Source organism: Physeter macrocephalus, chromosome 8, assembly GCF_002837175.3.
Source record: "Physeter macrocephalus isolate SW-GA chromosome 8, ASM283717v5, whole genome shotgun sequence".
NCBI lineage: Eukaryota > Metazoa > Chordata > Mammalia > Artiodactyla > Physeteridae > Physeter > Physeter macrocephalus.
The window spans coordinates 4,911,938-4,921,595 of NC_041221.1; positions in this window are offsets into that span (position 1 = coordinate 4,911,938).

Consider the following 9,658-nt stretch of genomic DNA (forward strand, 5'->3'; position numbering starts at 1 on the left):
CTGTCATACACACACACCACACCACACACACACACACACACACACACACCACACCACACACATACCCAACACCACACATTCCCTTATACCACCCACTCCCCTCCACACCACACATATACCCAATACCACACACATACCACCACACCACATGCACAGCACACACATACCCATCACACCACACAGACACACACAGACACACACACACCCCACATGTCCTTTGGGGTTGTGTAGGGAGCTCCTCAGGAGAGCTCATATTCCTGGAGAAACGAGCTAGATAAGTGTTTCCTAGGGTTCCCGTCACCCAGCCAGCAGTTGCTTGTCTGGGAAATATGGCAAATCGTTACTTGACAGGATTGCCAGGTGTATTGGTTTGCTAGGGCTGCAAAACAAAGTACCACGGACTGAGTGGCTGAAACAACAGAAATTGATTGTCTCACAGTCCTGGAGGCCAGAAGTCTGAGATCAAGGTGTGAGCAGGGTTGGTTCCTTCTGAGGCAGTGAGGGAGAATCTGTCCCTGGCTTTTCCTCTAGCTTCTGGTGGTTTGCTGGCCATTTTTGGAGTTCCTTGGCTTGTAAATGTATCACTCCGTCTCTGCCTTCATTGTCACATGGTGTTCTCCCCGTGTGCATGTCTGTGTCCAAATTTCTCCTTTTTATAAGGATACTAGTTATTTTGGATTAGGGTTTACCCTACTCCGGTATGACCTTATCCTAATTAATTACATCTGCAATAATCTTATTTCCAAACAAGGTCACATTCTGAGGTCCTGGGGGTTAGGAGGTCAACACATGAATTTTGGGGGACACCGTTCAGTCCATCACACCAGGTATATGAGTGCCCAGCTGCTGGGGCCCATAGCCCTCTGGGGCTTTGGACTCTAGGGGCAAGACATAGGGCTTCTTGGCTATATGCCTGGGGTCCAGACAAGAGGCCCAGGATTTTGAACAGGTTAGGTGCTTGGTACTATGAGAAATACAAAGGTAAGTAAAGACCTGTGTGTCCCTGGGTCCTCAAGAAACGTACAGTCTGGTCATAATAAAACTTGACAATTGCCTAAGGCATCATAGCCGGAAAGGTATTTCCATGCTCATTATCCATTTGAGTCTCACATCTAACAACCTTTAGAGGCAGGTCTGGCAAGAACTCTTATCCTCATATCCAGAGACAAGAAGTAACTTGTGCAAAAATCATGCTGTTGGTTGGAATCAGGACTTGGGTCCTCAGATTCTGCTTGGCCCTCTCAGGAGATAGAGCCAGGTACACGGGGGTGAGGATGCTTGGGGAGGTTCACCTTTGTGGGATCCAGAGAGGCTTCATGAAGGAAGGGACATCGAGGAAGTCCTTAAGAAAAATCTGAGGAAGAAGGGAGCTTTCTAATTACAGTTATGTGCAAAGGGCTGTCAACTGGAGGTGTCCCTGAGCTGCACAGTCCTTGGGAGACATGGTTTTCTCACCAGATAGGCTTCATCCATCACTATAGTCTGAATGTTTGTGTTGCCCCCACATTCATTTGTTGAACTCTTAATGCCCAGTGTGATGGTATTAGGAAGTGGAGTCTTTGTAAGGTGATTAGGTCGTGAGGGTGGAGCTCTCATGAACGGGATTAGTGCCCTTATAATAGAGAGCACTAGTAGAGTGCCCCAGAGAGCTCGCTGCCCCTTCTACCATGTGAGGACACAGTGTGAAGTCTGCGACCCAGAAGGGAGTCCTCACCCGACCGTGCTAGCACCCTGAGCTTGGACTTCCACTTCCATAACTGAGAAAAACATTTCTGTTGTTTATAAGCTACCCTGTCTGTGGTATTTTGTTCCAGCAGTCCAAACAGACTAAGATACCCATTGTCACTCATGCCTCCCCATTTACCCCATCTATTCAAAAATAGAAACTCTTACAACTTTCTCTCCATGGGGCTCATCCAGTCCTTGAGACCAATGGAACCGATTTTCCTTTAAATACTCCTCTAAATTTTCCTCCTTCAACAAGATTCTCCCAGCGGCCTTGGTGAGTGTCAATTAATGCAAGTAAACCCAGAGGATGACACCAAGCTGGATTTGGGGTTCTGTTAGGGCACCCTCTGCTTCCCCATTGCTCAACCCCCTTCTGGATCACAGCACGTCCAAGGCAAGATTCCCACGTACAATCCCTCCAACCCTGGGAGGAAAGTCACCTCAGCTGTGTCATGCTGGCTCTGGCCTCTAGGATCCTTCCCGCAGCAGAGCCACGCTCTTCTCTGCATGCTGCCCAGGCCCCCAGCCCTCCCCACTACCCCCACCCCACAAGCTAGGATGGGCCTTGGAGGATGGGCAGGACCTTGGCGGGCAGGAATGTGGGGGAGAGGGGAGGCTGCAAACTGTTGAAGAGCTCGGTGCTAGTCCCAGGTGCTTTCTGGTGCATTATCTTGTCTGCTTCCTTGAAGACCTTCCTTGGCAGACTGGGCCAATCCTGTTCTTGCCATTTTTAGAGCTGGGGAAAAGAGCCCTCCATGACTTGCCCAAGGTCCCACAGTCAGCAAGCCTCGAGTGAGACTAAACTCATCTCCTCTGATTCAAGCTCAAGTCTCCTTTCCCAACATGACATGGCCTCTGGGTGGAGGCAGCTTCTTGAGAGAGGACGCAGCTGATGTCCCTGCAGAAGAACCCTCCACAGAGGCTGCTTGATTTGCAAAAGGATGGGGGTGGGGAGGGGTGGGTGCTGTTAAGAGCCTCAGAGTTCCCAGGAGGGTCTGCAATTCTCCCATGAGTCATTTTTCTGGGGGAAAAGATGGTGTCTACCAAGCTTTGAGGAGAGGCTTTGTGGATTGCCTTTAAAACTAAGAAGAAAGGTAAGGCTTGTGGAAATGGGTAACTGATTCGGTTAAGGACACTTACCAGCTCTCCCCTCAGCCTCCTCTGGAACACATGCACCGTTTTGCCTAAGTTTAAAGCAAAGCCCTTTTGCTAATCACTTCTTCCCATTTAAGCGCAGGCTCAGGTGGCAGGTAAAACACTTCAGGTGGCTGAGGGCCCAGCCTGCTGACACGTGAGTGTGTCTGCTGAGTGACATCTACAGGGGAGCAAGACGGAGTCTGGCTCTAAGCAGCTGATGACCTCAAGATGGCCTTGGGCTGAGAGCACGGGGTCTGAGCCCAGAGACCCCAAGTGATCAGTGAGGAGCTGGGGACACACAGGATGACAAGACAGGCAGGATGGGAAGAAGTGCTGTTCCTCTCTCTGAAGCCTCCTTGTGGCAGCAGTCAGCTCAGATTTTGGGCCATCACCCTGGCCAGACACCAGGTCCCAGCTGCTGGGTGTCAGACCCTAGGGAGCTGAGGACGTTGTAAGGGGTTGACCAGGCTGTGCTGATGAGTTTCCCACTTCCTCAAATGCAAATTTCAAGTACAGGTGATGCTGTGATGAATGAAATACCAATTTCAATGTTTTATTAACATACCCTCATTCAATAGATCCTCACTTAACATATGCTAACATTTAACATGTATTAAAGAATAATGAGGACAAATTAGATTATCTGATACTGCTATGGGCTGAATTGTGTCCCCTCTCCAAATCCATATGTTGAAGCCATAACTCCCAGTAGCTCAGAATGTGACTGTGTTTGGAGATGAGGGCCTTTCAAAAGGTGATTAAGTTAAAATAAGGCCATAAGGGTGGGCCCTAATCCAACTGGACTGGTGTCCTTATGAAAAGAGGAGATTAGGACACAGAAAGGCACAGAGGAATGACCATCTGAGGACACAGCCAGAAGATGGCCATCCATGAGGCAAGGAGAGAGACCTCAGGAGAAACCAACCCTGCAGACACCTTGATCTTGGACTTCCAGCCTCCAGAACTGTGAGACTATAAATGTCTGTTGTTTAAGCTGTCTCGTCTATGGCAGCCCAAGCAGACCATTAACTGGGTTGTCCTGCTCAGAAAGGCTGTCTAACACTTTCTCACTTTTGGCTACATGTGGAGTTAAGGAGTCACGTGGTGGAGGCTGGAGAGGCTCACTGGCTAGTCAGCTCCCCTCCACACCCAGGCACCCTCAGGACATACTTGGCATTGATACTCTCAGTGTGGAGATGCTTGGCCTTGGTGGGTGGACCCACTTTGATCACAAGCCAAGCTCATAAAGCAAAACAGAAGGCTGTGGACAGGACAGAGGAAGCCAAGACCACAGCCAGGACCCTAGCCGACCACCGCACACCCACCCTGGACACTGGCCCTCGGTTCTGCCCTGCAGTGTGGAGGCCTCTGTGGCTGCACTGGAACAACTTCTTGTGGGCTCTGCTTCTCACCATCACCGCTCCTGAGTCAGACTCTGGATGGGCTGAGTCCTGGCCACATGCTTAAGCCCTAACGGCAACGTTGGCTGGGAAGGGGGGTAGTTTGTGTTTTCAGCTTCTGTTCGAGGACATTCTTGACCTTGCCTCCCACCAGATGCATCCATAGGATGAAGCATCTCCCAAATTCAGAGATGCCAGGCAGCCAAAATAATCGCAAATGCTCTCTAATGTTGGGATGAGTGAGTGCATGCATGCATACACAGAACGGGGCCGGTAATGACCTCAGATGCATAGAGTAGCTCAGAGGGTGAGCTTTGGTATCACACAGATGTGTCTGAGTATCAGCAACCTCACTTACTAGCTTTTGATCCTGGCTTTTTACAACCTAAGCCTCAGTTTTCTCACCTGTAAAAGGGGAATAATAATGCCTACTTCATAAAATGGAAGCCATTATTTTTTATCGTTGTTGATGTTATTATTAGAAACATCATGATAGCTATGTTGTGACACATCTGTCAGGGCCTAACTACAAGGTCTGATTAGATCAATCTTCCAGGTTTTTCACCTGTCTCTCCGGATGCAGAAGGTCAAGTCATCTTTTTCACCTTAAAATGAGAGCCATCAAAATGCATCTTTTTCACCTCAAAATGAGAGCCATCAAAATCCTTCAAAAAGGAATAACTTAAGCTTGAAGCATAAGGTTTTTACTGCTGTTTTATCCTGTGGTGCGTGGCCCTTAAGCACTGTTTTATAAAAATTATGGCTCGTTGGGTATACCAAAGTCCTCTGTAGCTCTAACTTTCAGAAAAATAAATAGAAGGGGAAGGAAATTGAAAGAGTAAGCTAAAGTAAAATAATTGAGTTTCCCACTAGAGTTTGCAAGAAGATGGAGTTTGGGAGTGCGAGAGCTGGAGGGGTAGGTCGGTGGCTGGTTTTATTAGCAAACAGGCCAGTACAAGGAGTCACTGGAGTTTATTGACATGAAAGTGTTACAGGGTGGGCACTGAGGCACAGACAGACCCAGAGCATGTGGAGGGGCAGTGTGTAACGAGCTAACGCACGCAGCACCCTTTCAAATGGCTCCTTTAACCACGGGACCTCTGTACCTTTTGTAAAAAGATAATGCCTCTCAGAGTGATCCTGGAGCCATGTAGGGGCCATGAAGATCCAGAACAAAGCAAGTTTGGCTCCCTTTCGGTAGGTTTTTTTACTGTGAAGTGTATTTCATTGTGTTCTAATTCTTGGAAACTTAGGGAGGAATGAATGATGTAAACAGCAATTCTCTATCCACCACAGTGTTTAACGGAGCAGAATACCCTGTTCTTCTGCCTACTCAAATAGTTACCTGACTAATAATAATAACTAATAGTTACCTATAAAGTTTGCACAGCAGACTCCTTTTCTTTTCTCTCTTTTGTATCTAGGGAAAAATAAGTACATGGTCAATTTCTGGATTGTATCACAGTGGAAAAACTTTACCTAAACTCCAAACCAGTATATTTGCACCAAAATTCCAGATCAAGACAAAATGGTAGGATGAATAGAGATTTACAGAAGGTGGCTTTTCATTCTGGTACTTACCTTCATCTTTACTTGAGTGGTAATCGAATGGATTATCAGATCATATCTGTTTTTGCCCAGGAAGCTCCTGAAATGATGGATTTATCCAAGCATGGGTTTGCTTCTTCTGTCATGTTTGACTTAGTCACGCCATGGAGATGTGGAAGCAAGAGGAGAGCACTATTCGGGGTAGTGCTGGGAGGGGATGGAGAGAACTGGGTAGAAGAGTTGGATTTTGAGCAACAGGTTTAAAGGATTGATCCATATAGTTAACAGATAGCTCTTGAGCATCTACCATGTGCCAAGCATGGTCCTGGGTACGGGGGATACAACAGAGAACAGAATGGACACCATCCCTGCCCTCATGGTAGGTGTGTGGCTTTCAGGTTATTCTAAGCCAAAAGAATGAAAGTTGAGAAAGTTGGAGGAGAGAGTGAGTGTTGTGTAAATGAGCTGCACGTGGGCTTTTTTCATTTGTACTTTCTTTCCACTCCTCCAGCATTTACTGACCACCTACTATAGACAGGTTTTGTGCAAGACATTGGGGATACAGTGATGAAACAAGCCCCATTTCCAGCACTTGAAGAGTTCAAAGTCTGGGAGGATGGAGGTGTAGATATTCCAGGACAATATATCTGAGCTCTGGTCAAGGCAGGCTTGGAGGAAGAAGATGCAAACCCTGCTGAAGAGGGTGTAGACGGCTTCCTAGAAAGGGAAGGGGGGTGTAGGTCTCCATCCTAAAGGAAGAAGGAGAGCTTGCCAGATAGCATAGGGAGGAGAAGATTCCAGGAAGAGGGAATGGAAGACATCCATTGGGGGAGGGGGACACAAGAAGGTTCTTAGGTAGCGGAAGGCTGATGGTGGAGAGCCTTGATGGGAAACCTGTTTTTAATTTAATTTGAGACGTGATGGGGGCAACAGCCAAGTTCAATGAGTAACTCAATGTAAATGACATTTGAGGTTGAAGACGTCTGTGTGCTTGTTCAGGATCATGTCCTCAAACAGGGAATGCCTATTAGCAAGCTAATTAAGGCCCTTAATAAGTAGGACCATAATTAGTTGGGTTTTAGAAGACTTAGAGGCTGGGGAACAAATAATAAAAATACTGATTGAATTTTGGTTTGTCAAGAAATTCAAGAGTCTACACCTCACTAATAAAAATGAAGCAAAAATATATTTTTGAGAAGACTAACACTAAGGCAGTGATGACTATAATAAATCAGAAATCCTTTGTCCACAGACCAGTTGGGTTGACAATAAGAGATTAAACATTACCCTAATAGTAAGGAAATTATTAATAGCTGCTACTTATTTATAGCCATTTATTGCCAGTCTCTGGGGAGGGGGAGGAAGCAGAAAGGTACAGGTGCAGGTGGCTTTGAAGGGGGTCAGTAATGCCTGGCCCTTCTCCTTTCTCTTCACCCCGCTCCCTTTTCCGAATGAAAAAGCTGGACACCATGCCCAGGCGGGCTGGAAGATGAGTGAGGAAGGCAAGAACAACAGTTTGAATTCTTTCTGTAGTTCTCGGTATATCTTTGCTCTCATTTTAACTTTTCACACCTGTGAGTTAGTGGAGCTGGCGCTCCAAAGTATCATCGTGTCTCTGGACATCGCCTCCAGGCCCTGGTTGTCAGCCTTGGCAGGCATCAGAATCCCTTAAACAAAAGGTTGGAAACTGCACGTTGCCATCTCACCCCCTTTCCTGGGTGTTCTGTTTACCTAGATGAGCAGTGGAAATCCAAAATCTATACTTTGTAAAGTTCCACGGGGATTCAGATCGCTCACCTGGGTTGAGGTATTGATTTAGAGGCTCACGGGTGCTCTTTGGTGTTCTCTTTTAAGTTGTAAATAGCCCTGGGGAGGTGGCGCTGCTCTGGACTTTACCCAGCTGCCTTCCCAGACATGCAGCGGGGTTCGAGTGGCTTTAGGGTGTGGGGTGTTGGGCGTTCAGAGGAGGGCTCCCAAAGAACGTTCTGGAAGGGGTTTGGAGCATGGCAGCATTGGGCGTATTGGGGGCAAGGAAGAAAGGGACAAGGTAGAGAAGGTCTAGGTGGTAGGAAAGGCTTCCAGAAGGAAGAAGAGAGGACACCAAAGACGCCTCCAGCTGCTGGGGATTTGCTGGGCACGCCCCGCCCCTGGACCTCCAAGCGTGCTCATTTCCAGCCTCGCCCCTTCCCTGTGGTGGGTGGAGCATGCCAGCCTGCTAAGGAAATTCCTGGAAGGAAACCCTGGCGCAACCACCTAAGACCGGTACTTTTCCACTTCATGTGTTGATCTGTGCTTCTAGAACTCCTGGCACGTCCTCCCCTACGATGGCATAGAGGGCTGAGGCTCCGCGCAGGGACTTCAAGCTTCGGCTGCCCCCTGTTCTGGTGGTGCGATGAGTCTGTCGACGTCACCACAGAAAGTCTTCCTCCTCTGAGTCATTCTCCATCGTCGGTTCTCCTCAGTCTTGTGTCCGCCCAGCTTCAGCAATTTGTGATGAAAAGATGTGTTTTTCCACTGTGGCCTGCGCTTGCCACCTGCCTCCCAGTTTTCCAGTTGCCTTCAGAAACTAGTTAGTTTTTACAAAGGAGCACTCTTCCCTCCAATCCAATCTCAAAACAAGTACGGTTTTGGCGTACCGAGCCCGACTACTCTAAGGAAACGGCTGCTCTCCTGTACCAGTTGCTGTCACTTCCTTCACGTGAGCGAAGCATGTGTTTCCTCCCTTGGTTCCTCTTTATTTCTCTGCCTTTCCCCCTCTTTGGGAATCAGGGAGGGCGGGACCCCTCCCATCAGGCCCCGCATATCTGATTGGCGTCCCAGAACTGACTGGTGGAAGATTCTGATCATGTTGAGCTCTTCCTTCAAAATCTCCACCGGCATCTAAGATTTTTGCTGCAAGACAAAGGCTGGTTTCCTGTCTATCATCCTTATTAATGTCTTCTCTATCTGGGGTGAGTCTGGTGTGCATTGCTTTAGTTTTGTCAATTCCAATACATACTCTGTGCTAGGGGTCCTGAGGGAGACAAAACGGAAAGGGACTCATCCCACTTCAAGAAGATATTTCAACATGATACAATTTTCTTTCTCATGAAATATCCTGAGAATAAGCAGTGAGCAACGCTTAGTGTCCCGACGGGAAACCCAGGCTCTTTCTGTCTTATTGCTCTGCCCCCTTTGCATGATCTAAGATACCTATCAATGGTTTCTTGATCCAGGCAGTAGGAGGCCCTTTAAGGGCCTGAGGGAGAAGTTAAATATATCACTTCTGTCATATCCCAGGTGCAAGCTGTTAGTTGCATGACCATACCTAGAGGCAAGTGAAGCTGGGAAATGTAGTCTTTTTCTGAGTGTCTGTGAACTCAACTAAAACCTCTATTAATTATTAGAAGATTAAAAAAAATACATGTTTCATGCATGTGTGAGAAGGCTGTGCATTTTCTAATTATTGGTTGCAGAATTCTGTATATGGTCATTAGGTCAAGCTTGTTAATTGTGTTGCTGGTTTTTGTCTGCCCAACTTTTCAATAATTGAGACCTACCAATAATTGAAATCTCCCTCTGTGTTGGTGGATTTGTCAATTTTCCTATGAACGTCTATCTTTTTTTTTTTTTTTTGTATTTTAAGTCTAGTTAATTAGATGCATTCATATTATGAATTGCTATGTCTTCTTGGAGAACTAACCCTGTCACCACTATTGAGTGATCCTCTCAAGTCCTAATTATGCTTTTTCTCTTGAAGTATGTTTTATTTAATATTGACATATGTCTGCTATCTTTTTTTTTTTTTTTTTTTTTGGGATACGGGGGGCTCTCACTGTCGTGGCCTCTCCTGTTGTGGAGGTCAG